Below are 21,832 nucleotides of genomic sequence, written 5' to 3'. Positions count from 1 at the left end.
AGCAGTCTTTGCCGGACTTTTTATTTGTACTTGTTTGTCACTAACTGTAACTTTGTTAATTTGTATCTATTACAGTCTGGGGTGCCATTGAAATAGATTATGTACCGTCATATTGAGCCAATACTGTCTCTTCTTTATTCAGATTGTCATCTTGCAATATTTAAATACTTCTGCAGACGCTTTCTTTCTTGTTTCCATTTGCTTTCTCGGTTATCCATATGAAGGCAGTAAGAAGAGAGATAAAAGAGAACGAAAAATGGATAAAAAGAAAGAAAATGCAAGAAAACTGGAAACTTCGCGTATTTTAAAGGGAATTGTTGTACCCATCTTATGCCCTACTCTGCATAGCGAGCATAACTAAACTGTTACCATTGTCCCTTCAAACAGGGAGGCGCGGTGGCTCAGTGGTAGAGCGTTCACCTCCGGTGCTTGGGGTACCTGGTTCGATCCCAGCTCGCGCCGTGTGGACTTTGTGGTGGACAAACACCGTGCTCGTGGGTTTTCTCGGGGTTCTCTCGTTTCCTCCCACTTTTTTCATTCCACCATTTCACTCATCAATCATCATCACCGTCTCCTTTACCCTAACCGGCATAACCGTGGGACGTAAAACTTAAAGATTTTATTTCAATTTTTTTTTCCTTCAGGCAGTCTTTGGTTTGTGCATCATAAGAAGCCATCTTGATAATTTCCGCATTTTTCATCACTCCACGTAAATTATACTGAATACTGAATGCTATTAAATTTTTCATTTCCCCCCCCCCCCACTTTTAAAGTCAAGTAACTAAAATAGAATGCTTCTTTACTGAATCAAAGGACAATTAAACATTGGCTTAAGTTAAATAATAAACCACCAAAGCAAATCACAACTTGAAATATTTATATCTGATGAAAGCAGTGGTATTTTACTGAAAGTGTAGCACATGTTATTAAAGTATAGGTGATCACTTTTGGAGGATTTTATTTTAGTTATATGTAGCTCTAAAACTAGGGCGAGCGGTATTCCGATTGGTCTAAGATTGAGCCTGGTAACAAGCCCAGAGCATTATGCTATTTTAACCATTCAATATGTGACTTTTTCTTCTGTGATATTCAATATGAGAACGTGAAACACGTGCAAATCCTTCCTAAACACCACTCTGCCAATTAGTGAGAGAATTTAAAAACTTTCTGGTGATCAACGGGATGTATCAAGTCAGAAACACCATTCAATTTGAGCAAACTAATAGGATGAGGGTTGAAGCCTATTTACAGGGTGTCCGAAAAAGAATGCATCTATTTCAAAATAAAATTCTCGGTCCCTCTAATGTGCTATTAGAATCCTTTATGTACCAAAAGCAAGGTAATATAGCAAAGTGTGTTTACCTATCTTACAAAGATTCAATATGGGCGTCCTTCGTGCCACGCCAGATATGTAGTAAATAGTCCATTTCCTCCCATACTCGAATCAACATCTCTCTTGTAATGGCAGCAAAGACTTTTTTTTTTTTTTTTGTCATTTTCGGTGAGTGCCTCCACAAGTGGAACCTTGTGAGTCTTGAATTTCAACCACTTACAAACAACATCCCATACTGTTGAGCGGGGCAATGCTAACTCACGGCTCACTTTTCGCATTGACTTCGTGGGGCTGCGTTGGAATGATTGCCGAACTCTATCCACTGTCTCCTCTGAATGCGAAGGACGCCGGAGCTTTTGCCTTTCCATAGGCAACTTGTCTCCATGAGTTGTGTATACCAACGCTTAATGGAGTTCTTGCCAGGTGGATCGACCCTAAACTGTCGCCGAAAGTTGCGTTGAACTGTGATAACGGACGTTGCGTATTTTATAGCACAAAGTGGGAGTCATCTTGAAAAAAAAAAAAAATGGTCTTGGTGGGAATATCTAATAGCAGTCCTTGTCACTGAGACTTCTCTCCACTCACTGTGGACATAGAAAACAATAAATAAAAAAAGTTCAGTCTTTCTCGATAATGCAAGACATATTAGTCTACGAGTGTCGGCAGTATGTTTGGCAAACTTCGAAATTTTTAAGAGTTACGGGTTGCATAAACACCTAGGTAAAAATATTTAGATATTCCTAGTCCTTATTTTTTAAACACAAAACTCCTCAATATGTTACTCACGATGACAACCTATTATTTGCTGCTAGGTTCACTGCCTCCTACGTCACATAAAGAGATATTGCTCGAGTGCGAGAAATTTGCAGACAAGCCAAAGGATTTGGAGAACAACTATAGTGGCCGCGAAGCCTAGACTCTACACAAATCATAGAACTGCTTTCCCTGACTTGTGATACTGGAAGAATTCGGTGCGATTCGTGGAGCTACCTTCCTAACGTAAACTTGAGAAAAAGTGAAACAGCAGAAGTTCAGCAACAATGTTTCCAAACTTAGAAGACATGGCAAACGAGCGAAAAAAAAAAAAACTTAAAGAACTATAACACGAATATTAACAGTTTCGAATTAAACGGTTCTTACGAGATCAGATACCCTCAGGAGATGGTCTCCCTCACCGTATAGCGCGTGAAGCGACATTGGCAAAATTTCATGGGTGGGAGTTGACGACTGCGACACACCCTCGTATTCTGTTGGGTGGTGAAATTGGTAGATCTAGGTCAAGCTTCGAGTCCTCACGATCACTATGGTATTGTTAAAAGAAACATTGTTGCAGATATAATACAAGATGCATTGAAGGGTTAAACTGAAACACTAACAATAAGGAAATTCATTACGTAGAAACTCTAATGTGTTAGTTGCATATGAATTCTCAGGAACAGAAGCTAATCTATTTTTATTACGTAGGCTATATCGTAGTAAAATGAACTCTGAGGTAAATGTTGGAATACATATACGAGTATATGTATTTCAATTCAACACACAAATGCGAAATTTTACGTTTCAAAAATGCAATTGCATTAATAATAACCCAAACTTCCTCAACCTTTTTTAATACATCCTCTTGTCAGCGACCTCTATAAGTAATTTCCGGTTTGTGATTCTTGTAGTTATTGTTGTATTTTCCTTGTATTTTAATATGCAATTTTCCACCAGCTTCATTTCTCTTTCATCGCAATTGTTTCTCAAACGATTATTTATTCTTTATTAATCTTGTTTAATATACTTTGCTATATTTGATTATAAGTATGAAATTTAAAAATATGTCTATGAAAATCATCTTTAATTTTTTCACTACAAGATCCCTTTATCTTTTTCACATTCTTCTCTCGATCCTTCTAAGTGCCTCGATCCCCAGGTTGAGAAACCCAGCATTAACCTATATGTTAAAGAATATATCTTCTAAATATCCTTGAGTAGTCACGTAGACTTTTAGACTTAAATTAATTCTTTGCATGAACTTGATTTAAGTCGTAGCTACGTTTATGATTATAGGGTACTTTTGGTAGCTGGGTATCTACTTTATTAACGTGTACATTTTTTGCGTATCAAAAGTACCTTGAGATCGACAACCCAAGTCAGAAATTCGCTGACCTTTTAATTTATACATAAAATCATTCATGGGTGAGTCACTATCTGAGAACTGTTTCACCATTCCTTTTTGACACACAATAGCATTCAAACTCTGCCAACAGATCGATCCAGCCTCCCCCATCATCTCATCGTCCAACGCTCTCTACGTTGCTACTCTATAGATTTTCGAATCCCTACAGTGAATTACAATCGAATATCAACACACACTCACTCTAATTTTAGAAAAGTGTTCTGTTCTGCCTTACGAAGCATTACGTTTTGAGCTGCAGGACTTGTGTAATTAATCGACTTGTAGAGAGTGAAATTATGATTTAATTTAATATTCTAGAATCTTTTTGCAAGTTAATTATGATAAAATTCAGTTTAGCCTTTAACGAAACAAAAAATGTTCAAAGGTGAGACTATAACGAAAAAAAATGTTCAAAGGTGAGATATAACGAAAAAATTGTTCACAGGTGAGACATATAACGAAAAAAATGTTTAAAGGTGAGACATAATAACGAAAAGAATGCTCAAAACTGAGACATATACCAATCGATAAATATCATCAAGCGGAACAAAATGATAAGGATTAACGTGAAACGTCATGCGTAGTTTTCCATAAAATATAATTTTTCGCGAATCTAAAAATTAATGTATGAGCAGCATCCAATTCATTTACGTGAAACTACCATTGAGGTATAGTCTCATTAAGGTATTCATTATAACATTATCTCGACGACAGTATATACTCTAGTTAAGAAGATATTGCCCAAAATTATGTTTAACTCTTTAAAGCTTTTAATTTTTGTTTACCTGTAATTTCACGCAAGAAGACACATATCAATCGGTAGATCACATGGAGTTAAATAAAATAATATGCTTCAGGGTAAACTCTCATGTGTAGTTTTCGAGATAAACTATTTTATATTATTAAAGCAGGAGGTACTCACATGAGGGTTCCACCGGGTCAGGACTCCCCCGAAAAAAAAAAAAATCATAACTGTATAGTTCCTGTGTAAAACTCCGCGAGAAATGATTGGTGCAGCATAAAGATTTGATTTTACATTTCATCTGTACTCTTTCTTTTCTTATAGAACAATCTAATTCTATCATTTTTCCCCTTTGGATCGCAGAAGTTCGTGTTGTTCGGATCCCAAGTTAAGCAGTAGGTACACGTTTCATATACTATAGCTGCTGAAGAGGACGTTAAACAAATCAAATCAAGTGGCCCTGCGTAGTGTAATCGCTAATGCTCTCGCCTTTGGTACAAGCGTTCCAGGGTTCGATTCCCGGTGGGGATACTCGGTCGAAAAAGTGCAAAAGCTTTATCAGGCCAGCCACCCTGAGTGAAGTTTTTTTACTTTTTCTCATTCCCATTAGGCAAATGCCGGGATGGTACCTAACATACAGATCCCAGGCCGCTTCCTTCCTTTCCCAATCCTTTCTTTCTTCCCTTTCCTCGGATAGTGTGATCTGGGGGAATGGCTTCTGTTATTTCTGAATGCATTGAGCCAACTTTGATTAGACTTTTGAGGAATTTTTCAGAAATTCGACTTCGTTTGTGTTCATATTATGTTTAAGTATGTTCAAATGTTGCTATTAAAGACCATAATGTATCTAAAGTTTAATATGGAACACATTATATATTCTTCTTTGTTGTCGGTAAGTATAAGAGGCTTAAGATTAGATTCATCCTTTTCTTCGAATTTGATAACTGTTTGTTACTGATGTAGCGATATAGGGAAATATTGGGAGTTTTCTAAAGAGAAACATTTACATATACTTCACAATATATACTATTTTTTGTCAGTAAATATTGATTGATTAGAATTGTAACGAGGCTCCCTGTCAGCTCCGAGGCTATATAAGACAATATCTAATCTTTAAAGTGGGGTCCAAACCGTTACTTATATTCTTATCAGAAATGAAATTCAGGACATATGACATCTTTGTGTTAACTGACAGCTTTGTGTAAAGTCAGCGAATATGAGTTGCGATATGTTAACTTGTGGCGTCGAAGATCGGTGAAACATGTCGCTAATGGGAAATAACATATTTTGAGTTGAGAAGACCGAGTAAAAGGGGGAGGGTAGGCCAATATAAAAATGCAAGGATAGTATCACATTTATTTAAGCTAGATCTTAGGGATGTGGGTAATAACTAAAGACTGGGTCTTACATAAATTACCTACAGTTTATTATTACATGTTCTGTACTATGTCTGAGAAGTGTCTTGATGTAGATTCATTGTATGGAACTTAGGATTGTTTGCAAGAAGGTGATTTTTTTGTCTCCCTGTTTTTGTGTATAATGCTAGAAATATCTATTTCCCCCCCAAGTGAATTCAATTGAAAACAAGTAAAAAGTTAATTAAAGATGATACATAGTTGATACTCATTGTACAATAGTTGTTACTGAAGGACACTATACGAAATAATCTTACTTCCGTTTTCGACACCTATTTTGCATTACCAAATTCGATCGAAATGTCTTCCGGAAATAAATAAAGTATTGGTTAATTCACTGAATGTCGTGGACAACGTACTACAAGCTGTTAGAAGACATATTGATAATACTTGGAAATGAAAACAGTGATTCAACTTATCCCACGAGCTCCAGCGTACACGCCGTTGGCGTGGGAGACCCGGGTTTAATTTTCGGCGGGAGCTTATGTGATTTTGATTCCACGTTAAGCTGTAGATCCACGTCTCATATAGCTTCGCTGCTGAAAGGGACACTGAACTAAAAATCAAATCAAAACATATTGACTCACACAGTATGACACTGTTGAAATATACTGTAATAATACTTAAAGAGGTACGTTATAATAGGTGTATTTGCTACTTATGGAGAAGAAACTTAGACGTTAACAAAAAGTGAAGAGAAGAGAATAAAAATTCTTAGAATTTTCGAAAACGAAAATCTTGAGAAAGATGGACCAGTATTAGAAGTTGGAACATGGACAAGTTGCTATAACCATGAATTGGATAAAATAATTGGAGGAGAAAATATTATAAGATTAAGAAAATCACAACAACAACAATGGCTGGGACAAATAATTATGGAAAAGATGTAGGATAAAGCAATGCCGAAAAAGATGTTGAGAACAAGGCTCTACTCCGAAAGAAGAAAACAAAGACCCACAAAGAAAAAATTGAAAGATGCGGGCAAGTATTTGAAAAAAGATGATGAAAACAAAAAACGGTAGTTAGGAAATGAGGATAAAGATGGAAAATATATATGGAGGCTGGTAGCAGAAGAGTCCTAGGCTCATTTAGGGCTGTAGCACAGAGTGGTAGGTAAATAGGTAATGTCTACCTAGGTAGATAGTATTATTATTATTATTATTATTATTATTATTATTATTATTATTATTATTATTATTATTATTATTATTATTATTATTATTATTATTATTATTATTTCTCAGAAAATGAATTGACTGATAGAACACTAAGCTTAAAACGTTGAACCTGTTTACTCTATATGAATGATGATAAATATCTACGCAATATTTTTTCAACCCATTGATTCAGCTATATGAACAATTATCCGACTGTTTTCCTTGAAATGAACTGGAATTTTACTAGTTTGATTATACTAGTGTCCTTTTCTAATCTCTTTAAATATTCTTTGCATCGTGAAAATTAAATTTCGTTGTATTTTAATTTCAGTATTTAATAATGGAATGCAATTGAAGTAATATTAAATTTATAAATATTGGAAATTTATTTCGAAAGTGAAAGGGTCGTTTAACTAAACTTAAAGAACAATTCCGTTATATAATATGATTCATTATATAATATGATTCAGGGGTGGCCAAACGTTTTTAAGGCTAAGAGCAACTTTTCAGAAATCACTACGCTAGAAAGAAACATAAAACAATAACAATGATCGATACAGATAGTATCAAAGCCGTAGCCTGGGGCGGTTGTCCCGGACGCTGGTAGCAAGAAAGCGCCGAACGAGCAAGAAGGGGAAAAAAAAGTGTTGGAAATTAGTAAACGATGCAGCGCCCCGAAACGACGCAGCGCCCTATTAAATCAACATTTTCAGTTTCAAAGAAATAATTTCTTAAAAATTTTCTTGCCCGCTACGCTCGCAATCCAGACGTTTCAATAAGGGTCACAGCAAGTTTTTACTTATTACATAAAGAAAGTTATTATATATGATTTCTTAATGACGATGTGATATACATGTCGCCAAGTGATGACTTATAACTAGTGTACACACCAGCGTTTTCAAAATCAGAAGCGGTCAAATTCTGAAATATGTATTCGGCGTTTCGATAATGATTAGTTTGGGTAGTTAATCCCCTTTGTCTACCGAATCGGATTAATAACGGTGGTGAGAATGAAGGTATGAAAAATGATAGGAGTGAAGAGGCACACGCAAGCTGCTGTTTGTGCGGGAATACTAAAAATGATGGTAAACAAGGAGATAGTAACATTTTCGAACTTGCAACAGTTGTAGAATACGTGCTTAACAGGTCAGATCTTAACACAACGAATTTTGTATTTTTTAAAGACTGATCACCACCAGTGATTTTTTTTTTTTTTTTTTTTTTTTATTCCATTGGTATATAAAATGCTTCCAATTTAAAGGAACTTATTGGGATCATTTCTCCATCAACTACTTGTATCGCCAGGATTTTTTTCCACATACGTATTCCTTTCTGTGTGTGATATTTTTATCTATCTACTATCTACATACAAAGGAGATACACACATTATATATATATATATATATATATATATATATATATATATATATATATATATATATATATATAGGGTACGTGTGTGTATGTGAGTTACTGTATTTTTAATATAGTAATTAACAGGGCCCGGATCTTGTTGACAAGTCAACTTTTTTCTGTTACGCATAGGACAAGGCAACTTCAAATAAAAACGTTATCTTTCAACTCAAGGTTCTAAAAGTATATTGTTTTAAGGTCAACTTTTGGTCACTTTTTGCCGTTTTGAAGTTTCAGGTCATTTTTTTAATATTTTAAGGTAACTTTCAGGTCACTTAGGTCTTTTTAGTCTTTTTCTTCTACATAAGGAAATCTTAAAATGAGCATTGTTCACGGATTTGAAAAATATGAAATCTCTTTTCCTGGTTCCTGATTATTGGGGTGGAAAACTGCATTCCTAAGAAACTAATGAACACTAAGTTGTAGCTGGTTGACTAGGGGTAGGAGTTGGTCGGTGGCCAAACAGATGGTTTTAGATCATTGACCACATAGAATGTGATTACGTGAATAACTAACAATGGACTAGAAGACGTACAAAGATTTTAAACGGGGTTTTTATCTATTATTCTCATGTATACAGTCTACACTTGCGAACTTCTATTGTTTAAGTGTGTTTCCTGGTTACAAATCGGGAGTGAATTGACGCTTTCAGTACGTACAATGCCGTACAATGGACTGATCCATAGACTGCAACTAACTGAAAACTTTTGAGAATGAGTCAGAAATGGTAATTAAAATCTAATAGATATTCAAAAATGACAATGTTTAACGAAATAAACGTTTAAAAAAACAAATTTTAGTGTCAATTTTTGTGAATTTTAGGGTCATTTTAGAGGAATTTTAGTGTCATTTTATAGGTCACTTTTTAGAAAATTTTAGGTCAACAAGATCCGGGCCTGGTAATTAATAATAAGTAACTTTAAATTCAGAATTTTCATTCATTAAGAAATTATGTAATTACTATAATTTCAAACATATTGTAGCCAAACTATATTTTGTGTTTAAAGTACAAACATTAAACAATATTCTTCACCCCCATTCAGTAGCGTAGCCAGGATGTGTGTTTTGGAGGGGGGTGCAAGTGCTGTTATATATACATATAGAAAAATTACAAACAAAAAATATATAAACAAAAATATATAAAAAATTACAAACATGAAAATACCAAAGTACATTGTCGGACCTCTTTGGGAGGGCCCGGCCCCTCTGCCACCCTTCCCTACGCCACTGCCTCCATTGATCAATATTGAGAAACTCCCAAAGAAGGCTTCTTGTGAATTTTCGTTATATTTCACAAAATATTTTTTACCGTAAAAGAATCGAAATTAAAATCACATTTCTGTGGCCACATACATAATAAAATTACAAAAGTGCACAATTACTACTAAAAAGATGCTGTGACCCATTTCGAACGTTTTAAAAAGACATAGTTTCAATACAGTTATACAATTGCAAGTGAATATACTTTATTATTATTATTATTATTATTATTATTATTATTATTATTATTATTATTATTATTATTATTATTATTATTATTATTATTATTATTATTATTTCTTCAAGACAAAATTACTGGTGAAATACTAACCACGGTCGCAGCTTTAGAGCTATGTGGACCAAATCACTGAAAGTGTTTTATGTAGAAATTGATTATAAAATGATAATTGACTAAAAATATTGCAGTAAAAGTGCAAAAACAAGAAAAGAATGTCTGACTCCGAACAGTTTACCACAGTTATAAAACAGTGATTAAATACGGAAGTGAGACCGGCACAAAGATAAATTGTCATAAAACACGCAGAAAAAGGAAGGTACTAGTAAATATTATTTTCAAAATGTAGAAAATGGTTGCTTGTAAAAAAAAAAGTATAGGTATATAAAAACAGAATTGATTCCAAGTAGAACATCTTCGCGCCAGCACTCACGTTGAACTCACCCCATACCTTTATCAGGCACGTAGCCAGAATTTTGTGAAGGGGGGGGCGTGACATGAAATACTGTGTTCATCACACCAGGGGCTCGATCATTCTAAACTATTTTACTGGAAGATATCTTGGTTCATTTAGCCAGGATTTCGTTACGGGGGAAGGGGGGCGTGACATGAAATTCCGAAGGCCCAGGAGCTTGGTCAATCTGAAATAGTTTACTATCAACATATATTGGTCTGTTAGGACAATAAAATGAGGATATGTTGGCAAGTATTTTAATAACAAACTATGAAGAAATCTAGAGTAAAATAATAATAATAATAATAATAATAATAATAATAATAATAATAATAATAATAATAATAATAACGTATTGAAGAAGATTGTACAATATTTGCATCCTTCCTCTGTTTATTCAAATATAACAATTTTCCTTTCATTATAACCTCAACTATTGTAAAAAGTACGTATTCACTATTATAAAAATTACATACTCAGTAATGTCTTGCAACATATTTTAATTTATCTGCGTTCCTTTCTCTGTTGAATCCAATGCTAACAGAACTTTCTTTCCACAAAAATTTTTGTTTTTATTATTCCGTCAACTACTGTCTGTTCCAAATGACAGGTTAAAGGAGTAGTAGAAAATTGTTTTTGAAATAGCATGTTTGATACTGCAAGGATGCGATGACGAAAAATTATGATAAGAATGTCCACGCTGTTACACAATGGCACTATGCTTTCGGAAGCTTGAAATCTCCCTGACTACTAGCAGAAATTCTGAGAATTCTGTAACTTTCCTAGAAATTTCAAATTCCCTGACTCTTATCTCGATCACCTCGCCACCATGTATTGCAAGTAATACAAATATCCTTCTAAGAAGGAGTAACCAAAAGCTTCCTGTAGTTTTTTTTTTTTTAATTTTTAACGCTGATCCTTCTTTTTCTCATTTCATTTTGTTTCATCCTTCCTTAATTTATTCATTTCTGAACTTGAACGGGGTGTCCGGACCCCCCCCCCTTGGCTACTTGCCTGCCTTTATTGTTCATTTCTGGATACCAATACATTTTTTTTTTAATCGTCACAAATCATTTCTACATTTTCTGTTTGCACAGTGTCAAAAACTCAAGATTCCTCAACAACAAAGCATGTGATAAGTAACTAAATTATTTTTTGCCCAACAGTATTACGAGTCTATTTAACAGTTTGCATTCTCATTTAGATCCTAAATGGCTTTGATAGATATCAATAGATTCATAATAATTTTAAGTGTAGCACTGGCTATATGACGTCACATACAATTCAATATGGTAGATGTCCAGTGCAATATTGTACAAGTCAAAAATGAAATGTTAGAGTAATATTTTTATGGGTGATGTATTGTGTATAAGAAAAAGAAAAAAATGAATAAATAATTTCAATAAAAGTGTGTATTATTTTTGAATACAGAATTCTGTACACTTGAGAAAAATGAGATATTTTTTACTACTCAGTCTTGTTTATTTTGTAGAATGAAATAGCTTATTATAAGGTATGATCGCAAATGAAGGATAATAAACAAGATGTTTTGAAACTGTCAGACTTCATTGTTTTGCGTTTCTACTTTATTTTTTTAAAAAAAGTTTACTTATGTATTTATTTTAGTGAGGGGATATAAAAAGTTACTGCAGCTACTAACTGTGTGAATTGTGAACCGATTAGGTGTCTGTTATGATGAAACAAAAAATAATGTATGTAAAAAGCGAAAAAAAGCACTACAATCATTCATGTTGCTTCACCTAATCGTTAGAACTTGGCGTTTCACCACTAGATTTTTGTTTTCACTTGAATATTTAATGATAATCCGTCGCTCTTTTGCTGTAGCACATATTTCTGTCGGTTCAACTAATCTCTTCTACCAGACAAAAAAAAAAAAAAACTTACAACATACATAGTGTGATAAGATATTTTTCGGATGAACTCTGCGTCCATAAAAAAGCAAGATAAAGAAAAAATAGGAAAGTAAATGCTTTTTTTTTTTCGTGGCCGATCTTAATTCTGTTCGTTTATTTTCGGAAGAAATCGGGCATATCCGTTGAGAAGCGGGAGAGCAAGCTCACATACATACGTATCATACAATCTCCTCCTATACTCCCGCGCTCTGCCAAGCTCGAGAGCTCCGGCAGAGGCAGAAACTGAGTCGCTAACAGGAGCGACCTCGGAATGCATCGCGGCGGCGTCTCGTTGGGCGAGCGAAGATGAGTGAACCGTTATCGCTACCATCGTTACAAATACTCCTATTAGCACCATCATTATTTTTCTTATTAACGAAACAGGCTGGCCATAATGGGAATTGCTGTTCCATATCAGCCTATATTAAGTGCCGTATTGTATTGTCACAAAATAGAACAATTTTGTCAACCATAACGACTGTTTAAAAAGAAAAGCAACACTGATTTTTTGTATCGAATTTTTGTAGAGACCTATCAACGTATGGAATGTTAATAATGGCCAGTGACTGCAATTGTTACACATACAACAGCAGCAGATAATATCGGCATTTCGGTATATTTATCTATACCGTAGTGATATTTACTGGGGAAACCGGGTATATTTTATTGAAGTTTTTACTTCGTGATTATAAGAGGATAGTGTTTATTTTTGTTTTGGTGGAACTTTTCATTTTAAACTCTGTGTTCGGCAATACCCTACTGCAGTGCCGTTATATTTATCGCGGAATAACTGGTCTTGTAGAGGAATTTATTTCGTGTGTTAAACAGATTCAGTTTGTGACGCAAAGTATGAAATGTAAAAAAAAATGTTTATATTCTAAAATTTACGGGTTAATAATTCACGAAATTTTAAGCTCTTCTTCCAGGAAACTCTAACAGGAAGGAAAAAGTGCTTATAATCATGTACCGAAATCACGGCACACCCAGGCTTTCTTAGTGACTACTAGTTAAATGATATTCCTTAGGAATTTGTGCTTACTGTATCTCAACATACATTGTGGCTTGGTTGGTTTCCATGAAGCTATCCAGGTTAAAGGACTGCACATTGACGCTTGGTCGAATTGTGTTTCAAAACGTTGGGCGGTTGACAGGTGTGGTGGTTGACAGCGAATAACGGCAAAATAACCATACCCGTAATATTAATATATAAAATTACACATTTTTTTTTTTGTTTGATTTTAAATGTGTGTGCGAGTTCATGACGCGGGTGATTTTTTCAGATTTCAAATTCAAAATATGAAATAAAACATGTATATACACCAAAAGTGACAATCACTGTAGTTTAAAAAAAATCGTGTAGAATGTTTTTCTTAAGAAAATAAGTTTTTTATTTGTAGTTCCTAATTGTTATTTTTTTCGCCGCTGCGAAATAATACAAGTGCACAAAATGTATTTTATCAAAGTGTGGTATTCCCCTTTTCTTTTTCTCTCTCCTTTCCAGTTGTGAGTGCATTGGTGGATTTCCCATAACGTGTGAATATGTTGTGTATAGTTATATATGCGTGTATACATGTGTGTTTTATTTATAATGTGTGATGTACGAATCCCTGTCTACCACAACTTTTGTGGTATGGACCAGTTGAAATAAAACGTGATTTTTTTCTAAATAAGAGAAAAATAGTAATAATAACAAATTGAACATTCGCCGACGCAGTACCTTTCACGAGTTATTAAAAAAAATAACAAAAAAGTACTGAATTTGTAGGTGCCGTGGTCCCCCTGGCCATGGCTATGTATTATTATGCCAGCAAATTATTTTCGTCTGCTACCGCCACACCTTCTACATCTGGTACAAGTCATAAACACAGGGTAAGTTCTTAATTTACGTTTTTGTTTTATTAATACTACTATTATATTCGCGTATATAGGCCCTATTACTACACATTATTCCATTTTTATTCTAGTGATGGCCAATTTATTATAATGGACTGTGGTCCAAGATAAAATATAAACATACTTGGGACCATTTTCCACCTCACTCCGTCTCTTGAAATGATGGCTCGCTTGAATGTACATCAGTCACGTATTTTCTGAATCTCTGTTCCATTCCAGGTACCATACTTCTTGTTTCATGCATCTGTGCCAGGGTTTCTCAACCTGGAGGTCGCGAGAGGATTTCATGAGGGTCGCAAAGATAAGCGAAAAAGATAAATATAATTAGAATCTAATACCGGAAAATATTTTCAAATATTATTTTGAATTTTGTTCTCATAGGCATATTTTTATTTTTATACATACTGTTAAGAGCAACAAATAATAGGCCTACTGGACATTTTCAACAGATGCAGAGTTGTTTAAAAATCAATTTAAATGAAAGAGGTACGATATGAAACTAATAAGAACTATATATTGAATTACCAAAAAACTCCAAATGCAACGAAACCTGCATATTGAAATACAATTCAGATTGAAAGTTAATGAGATACTTGTGCATGGTGTGATTTCACTAGTGTGGCAATGTCCCGTTCGAACTTCGTGACGCACGTTATCAAGTCATTTAAAATACTCAATAATGTTTTTTACAACTGTCCAATTTTTTAAAACCAAAATTAGAAATTACCTTATTTTTTATCATATGACTCAAAATTAAGGATGTTAAGAGGTTTTAAAATTTTAAAACGGCCTCCAGTTTGAAACAGTGTGATGGATCGGATTCGATATTTGTAAGATACTTGCGGCAAATAAGGCCCGGATGGAAATAAGGCCCAGTGCAAAATTTCCTATGTTAGAAGCACTGTAGGAGAAATCTGGCAATGTCGCAAGTAGCGATTACTCACACAATGCCTGCTTGCGAGAGCTCGTCTTTCTGTCCCTAGTTAGACGGAACGCTGGCAGTATTGAATCGTCGAGAAGTCAGTTTCCATATGTGGATATAATTTACGAAGGCAAGATAAATCCATCTTTTGTGTGTAGAATAAAGCTAATGCGAAATATCTTGTATATTTGTGATGATCATAGTGTTTAATATTTGGGATAGTAGTTACTTCGTTTTAGTCCGAAACATGTTTGCAAATAATGATTTATAAAATGACAAGTACATGGTTGGTAAATAAGGTCCACCAAAAATCTACTGGCCCTCATTACCCTACAAAACAAGTATACGTTGTTAAATACTTAGAAACTGGCAACTTGAATGTGTGTTAGTTTGTTATTCTTTCTTGGCCAATGCCAGCCTCTGTAGTGGGGCGGTCTATCATGTTCGGACCTAGTTGTTGACTATGGGGGTTCGGAGATTTGAGATCTACATTGGTGTCTTTCATAATGTAAATCTGTAATTATAAACATGCGAATGGCTCGTACCACAGTTTTTGGGTATATTCTAAGCACATTTTCGAGGCATCGTAAGCACATTTTTCTGAACGTTCGAGGTATCGTGATATCGTTCATTATGCGCCAAAGAATGGGTCAGTGACATGCGAAGCTGTAAACGGTGCGGTGTATGGATATATGACGAATGCAGTTTCTTGGTCGACGCCGATGATGAGGAATTCATTTGCTACTAGTGTTATCAATTGTAAACATTGTTGAAAGTTAGTGTGAAATCTGTTTCCAATGGTGACTTGTTTATTGTATGTCCAAGTTTATTCTTTAAAATTAGTTAGTTGCCACACGACTTAACTAACGAATGCATAACACATGGAAGATTACCTATATCCTTATTATTTCATATCCATATTGTTACTAAATATCCTTTTATTATTAGTATTTAAAGTGCTGTGAAAATATTATGTGTTAATTGAGTTCCAGTGATCTCTCAGGTCGTAAAATTTTACTTTTCAAATAGTGGGCCTTATTTACCTACCGTGCGGGTAATAAGGCCATTTTGTATGTTTCTCTTTCAATACGTTTTTCATACCGTTAGCTCAATGTTTAAGTTAAAGTAAATATACCGTAAGATAGATAAAACATTGACAAATAAAATGCATATCAATTTGTCTATTATATTATAAGTATTTACGTAAGAAGCATTTTTTTTTAGGTGGGGGGCGCGGTGGCTCAGTGGTAGAGCGTTCACCTCCGGTGCTTGGGGTCGCTGGTTCGATCCCAGCTCGCGCCGTGTGGACTTTGTGGTGGACAAACACCGTACTCGTGGGTTTTCTCGGGGTTCTCCCGTTTCCTCCCACTTTCTTCATTCCACCATTTCACTCATTTCTCATTATCACCGTCTCCTTTAGCCTAACCGGCATAACCGTGGGACGTAAAACTTAAAGATTTCATTTCTTTTTTTTTTTAGGTGGGCCTTATTTGCCACAAGTATCTTAATATGAATGAACTGAACTTAATATGAATCAATTTGGTTTTAATCCATTCGCTTTTAGGAAAGTTACTGTATCCACTATGTACAAGAAATGGAGTCTACTATTATAGACATAGATGAATATCGTGAGATCTCCTCAACAGGTATGTTAAAAATCCCACACAAAGTTATTACAAACCAGAAATTATAAGGGAATCGCTGGCAAGAGGATGTAATAAAATGGGTGTCGTGACAGGAAATGGGTTGAAAACCATTGTCTACGCCAATTACGACCTGAAAGTTTCTAAAATAACTGCAATTCTATGATATCTGCACTTTTCTAAAAATCAGCCTGGTACCTGCTACCTTACCTTGCACAATAAACGTGGGTAGTCAAACTTTAAAGGAAACATTTTCAAGTTAAAAGTCAAGTCTCGATTAATTTACATTGTGATGACCAGGTACACTCTTAGTTACGTATGTAGTCTTTTTTATTATTATTATTTTTAAAGAATAAATCATATACTTTAATTTCATCGATCCTGCGAATAAAACTAATAACCAACCCAAAAGTAGATTACAGGATTTCAAGAAAGGAACACACGAAGTCATGAAAAGAAAGTGAACACGAGAATTACCATCGTTAATTTATAAAATAAAGATGTCTTTCTACAACGAGAAGAATGCATATTCCAGTTACCAAGTTACCAGGTAATTGTAGCTTTCACCTGCTGACATGTGTCACTGTATTAAATTCGGGTGTTTCGCCCGTAGTACAACTGAGACCACATTCTGAGAACACCGAAGTCCATCTTGACGTGGTATACTCATCAGAAAGCATGTTATTCAAGAATTTCCTTCTCATAGTATTTATTACAGTTGTCGAGGAAGGAGTATTGTTATTGAGGAAATGTGAAGTTATCCAACTGAAAATCAAGCTTTATATAAACGCTAGAAACAGTTCGTGATGAGCAAAATTGAAACCGTTGTATTGTTTTTCTTATGGTAAAATTTTTAGCTTTGTACAGCTTATAAGAAAATACAACTAAAAAATAAAAATAAAAAAAGAAATAGAACTTCACGACTCATTCCACTTGGTACACTTGATCAAGACACTGCGTATAGCAATGGGAATCATGAACATAACTTCATTCATGAATTTAATTTGTTTGATTTGATTCTCTGTTTAGCGTCTCTTTCAGCAGCGAGGCTATATGAGACGTAGACCTCCGAACCACATCAACTGCACGGGAATCGAACCCGGTCTCCCACGCTAATCGTTCATCCATTAAAAAAATTGAACCCGAAAGTAAGTGTAAGAAATTAATTGTAGAGACGTATGATGCTCCGCTTGATAAAATGTGTAGTCGTCGTCGTGTATTTGGTAGCTTTTTTTTATTTTTGAGGTAACAGTGATTAGATGTGTGAGTGTTACAATCACCGCGTTGACAATTGGTAGATGGGGTGAACTCTGTTTACATTGTTTTGAGTGAAGGAATCGTTTTATACGATTTTACGAAAGTACGTAGTTTATTACAGATATAATGTAACAATGTATAATCAAGCAAAGAAATAACAATGTAGCAATTTATATTGTAAAATTGAAAGTGACTATGTTTGTGACTCTTAATCTCTTGAACCGCTCGACCGATCTTGATCAAATTTTCAATGTAAATGCGGTCCTGGCCTAGGAGTGTTTGTAGCTATTTACTTTGACGGTACAACTTAGGGGAGAGGGAGGAGGGGGCAAAAAAATAAATAAAATTAATAACTTGAACCATCCGACCGATCTTGGATCAAATTTTCAATGTAGATGAGGCACTTCAATGTAGCTCCTTATTTTGTCCAAGTTTATGGTGTTCCGGAACGTGCCTTGTTCTGATCTTCAAATGGTCGGTACGCCCCTTACAGGCCCCATTCAAGCGAGATATTTGATTTGTGAGGTGTATTCGGTATTACCTTTTCAACGATATATAACACGTGCAGATCCCCACGTACCACTTCAAGTACTTTCCTTGTTAGATGTTGGTCAAGTTTCGTTTATAACATTGGAGGCTCTTGAAGGAAGTTACGTCGGTTAAAAATTAAAATTTCATCTCTACATGCTAAGGAAAGAAAGTTTCAAATGCAAGAATTATTCTAATACATAAGGTATGCTTTCTTGTCTTACCTTCTAGTAATAAAACTAAGATGACCAATGTAACTTTCGTCAAGAGCTGCCACATTTTATAGGTCATACGTAGGGTACGTAAACTATATTATGAACTCCAAACGGGTTTTTGGGTATTTTTCATTTTCTCACTGTAAATAAAAATGTAGGAATATAGGTATGGGAATTAAGTTCCATCCTTAATTTTAGACATTTTGGGTGACTTACGAGGGTAATTCCAAAAATATGGTGCTTTCATTCCCAAACAATTCTGCGCATCCTTCGCTGTCGCTGGGACATTTAGTCTTGGCCTGGCAGCTGTTTGTATAGGAGCTCCTTCTTGATGCTACTGCTAAGTAAAAGCCTCTCACAGTTATTCGATTTTGGAACACACAAGGCGTTAACTCTTTGAAGCACGGTGACTCTTATATTATACTACCTTTTACATAACGTTTTAGAAACACCGTACCGCAAAGAGTCAAACCGATTGAAGTCCGTTGCCAGTTGATGGAAGTGTATAGCGAGACGTGTGTGGATGTGAGAAATGGCCGTAGGTTAGGTGGTGTAGGGAGTTTTGCAGCTGGTCATACTGAAATTTACAACGAGGAAAGGAGGGAAGACTGTCAATTTCCGACAAAACAGTCCCAAATGTTGAGCAAACCAGTGACTAGCATCTGCTTCTCAAGTCGACAGAATGTGCTTCAGCAAACGACGACGAGCTAAAAACTGAGATTCAACTCTTCCTCAAACACATGACGGCGACCTGGTTATGACATTTGCATACAAAAACTGCAACAGCGCTTACCAAAATGCATCGACCGAGATGACGACTATGTAGAAAGTTGGAGGGGGGGCTATATGTGTTTCCTAGTCAGATAGCATGTAACAAAACATCAGTTTTAAGATGTTAATACAAGTACGGGCACCCAAACAATCTTTCCTCCTTCGCCTCCCTTCGATGATCGGTACTTGTGATTATACGCTGAAAATTCAGTATATCGTATTCTTGTTTGCTTTGCGGTAAATGTTTATTCATTAAAGCTTAATCCCTAGTGACATCATTGATTAAAAATAAAAATTCATCAAATGAGGCCCTAAAAATTAAATTTTATACGACTATATAATTTTTAGATCTGGAAACTGAATAGGAAGATTGTACGCCATAGGAATTCCTCGACTAACTCAAAGTTAGTACCTTCTTTTAACCTACAGTAAATCATCCACTTGAACTATTATATTATATTTTATTTAAACGACAGAATCTAACCAATATTTCCATTGGTAACACCAACATAGTTTTTAGTAATTGTAGTATGCGTATATTAGACCAGAGACACTGTAAGATTTTCTATTATTCACAAGTGTTATTATTCTGGTATGTTAGACAATAAATAATTTGTGGAGGACGAAGTGGCACAAATATATGTGCTGTAGACTTTTTTCTAGTGGATATACGGTATGTTGTTGAAAAGAGTCCTCATTCTATCTACGAAAAGTTTAAAAAAATTAGGATTACACAATTTTACCAGTTGGTCGGTCAGAAATTTCAGCTAGAACAAAGAAGTTAGCTGGAAAATAATTATTCTAAATGACTGAACATTTCTCTATCGACAGAAAGTGTGAATTCAAACCATCAAACATATTTAGAACCCTGTGAAGAACAGAAAACAGAGACGTACCTAGTTTTAATGTTCACCTTTTAAATCTTCTAAAGTAAGTGACCATGTTTAAAAACCGGAACTTTTAATTGTCCCAAGAAATGTCTTCGGGACACCGGGAGAGCTAGCGGAAAGTCTGGAGTGTCCTGATAAATCCGGGACGTTTGGTTAGCCTGGCATTACATCACTGCTTATTATAAACTTTCATAAAAATAGCTTGTCCCTCGCGTGTCAGTAATTAGTGTGTTTTGTATGCATGCATGCAAATAACTATCTCATATGGAACGACCAGATAATTGTAGATTTGCATTCATTACAGTGTTTGGTGATGAATTGAACTTAATATTCTATTATTAGTGTCAACTAGGGCCATTATATACAGTACATAGGAAGGCTTTCACTTTGTGTTGTGGTGCAGCATATCATCTTTAATTGCAGCACGATTTATGTAGCTTGTCAATATATTTAAATTTTAAGAGGAGGTAGTGAAGCGTTGTATATGTGGAAGGGAAACATTATTGCAGTGTTAGGATATTAATCAACTACTCGCATGACCCTGATTTTTTGATAAATGTTATGTGTGAAATCAAACTGAACACCTGCACTGTGGAGAGACATGAAAGACTAGAGTTGTTTTTTCCCCTTCCATAACAACGCAGTATATAGTTTCAACCCAAAAACAACTGTAGCTGAACATAGATCATTGATGCGTAGATACACCTATTGTGATTCCATGAGAAATTACTACTGAACCGAAAGCGTATAATTTTATTTCAGACAGTATAAGCAAATATGTGCGAATTCTGCACTTGGTGCAGGTGTAATGTCAAAACTATTTGCGTATAACAAGTAGCAGTGTCACATGTACACTACGTGAAGGAGTTTGGTTAGTCACTCGATACGTGACGTATACAACGTGAAAATTGATGATGGGATATTTGTATTTTTCCTCATCTTCCATTCCACACTCATGTCACGGACAGATTAGTATATGTATCCTGAACATTATACTAACCCACCAATCTCAACAATACTGCGGGTTAGTATAATGCTCAGATTTCAAAACACTATACGCGCAGGGCTGTTGAAGATGCAAAATACTAATCTGCCCTTGGAATACAGCCCTAAAATGAAACTAAATGACTTGACAAATCTAAAGACTTAAACATATTCTAAGTCTATAATCTAGTCCTCTAATCTAATCAAGCAACGATAACATCCGTAATTACCATCGTATGAATACAAAGGGAACTGATTTTGCTTGTCTGCATCTTGGGATTACGTCCATCAACGAATTCTATTCCTACCGTTTAACCTTCTACACCCTGGCCAAAATTATTGGTGAACCATTTAGTAGTTCTTGAGATTTTCTGTCTTCTAAGCGGACAATATGACGATTTTGCATGTAATTTTATTATAATCTTGTTAATTATATTATATTACGCAATAGCACCTATAAAACAGCCTAAACGTCATCAAAATCTCTGCAAGGAGAGCCAACCAACTTTTTTTTTTTCAATGTGATGACCATGTTTAGCAGATTCAACTCATTTAGGATTCGGTACTTTCACCTCAAAAGTAATTTCATTGTTGTCTAGTGAAGTGTGAAAGCCATCATCGGCTGTTCTACGGCCTTTGAAACATA

The 21,832-nt window shown here is 35.0% G+C and overlaps 1 protein-coding gene and 1 non-coding gene across 4 annotated transcripts in view; both read left to right on the top strand.

The window, feature by feature from the left end:
• The window catches only part of LOC145695006 (uncharacterized), a 1,107,003-nt gene that overhangs the window by 923,052 nt on the left and 162,119 nt on the right, over positions 1-21,832 (top strand). The gene's annotated exons all lie outside the window — the stretch shown is intronic.
• On the top strand, positions 16,129-16,200 carry TRNAR-CCG (transfer RNA arginine (anticodon CCG)). Its single transcript has one exon. It is a non-coding gene; the product is annotated as a tRNA-Arg (tRNA).

The sequence above is a fragment of the Thermobia domestica genome, chromosome 1 (genome assembly GCF_964235325.1).
Source record: "Thermobia domestica chromosome 1, izTheDome1.hap1.1, whole genome shotgun sequence".
Classification (NCBI taxonomy): domain Eukaryota; kingdom Metazoa; phylum Arthropoda; class Insecta; order Zygentoma; family Lepismatidae; genus Thermobia; species Thermobia domestica.
The sequence above is the reverse complement of the archived record's forward strand: the minus strand, read 5'-3'. Positions and strand labels throughout refer to the sequence as shown.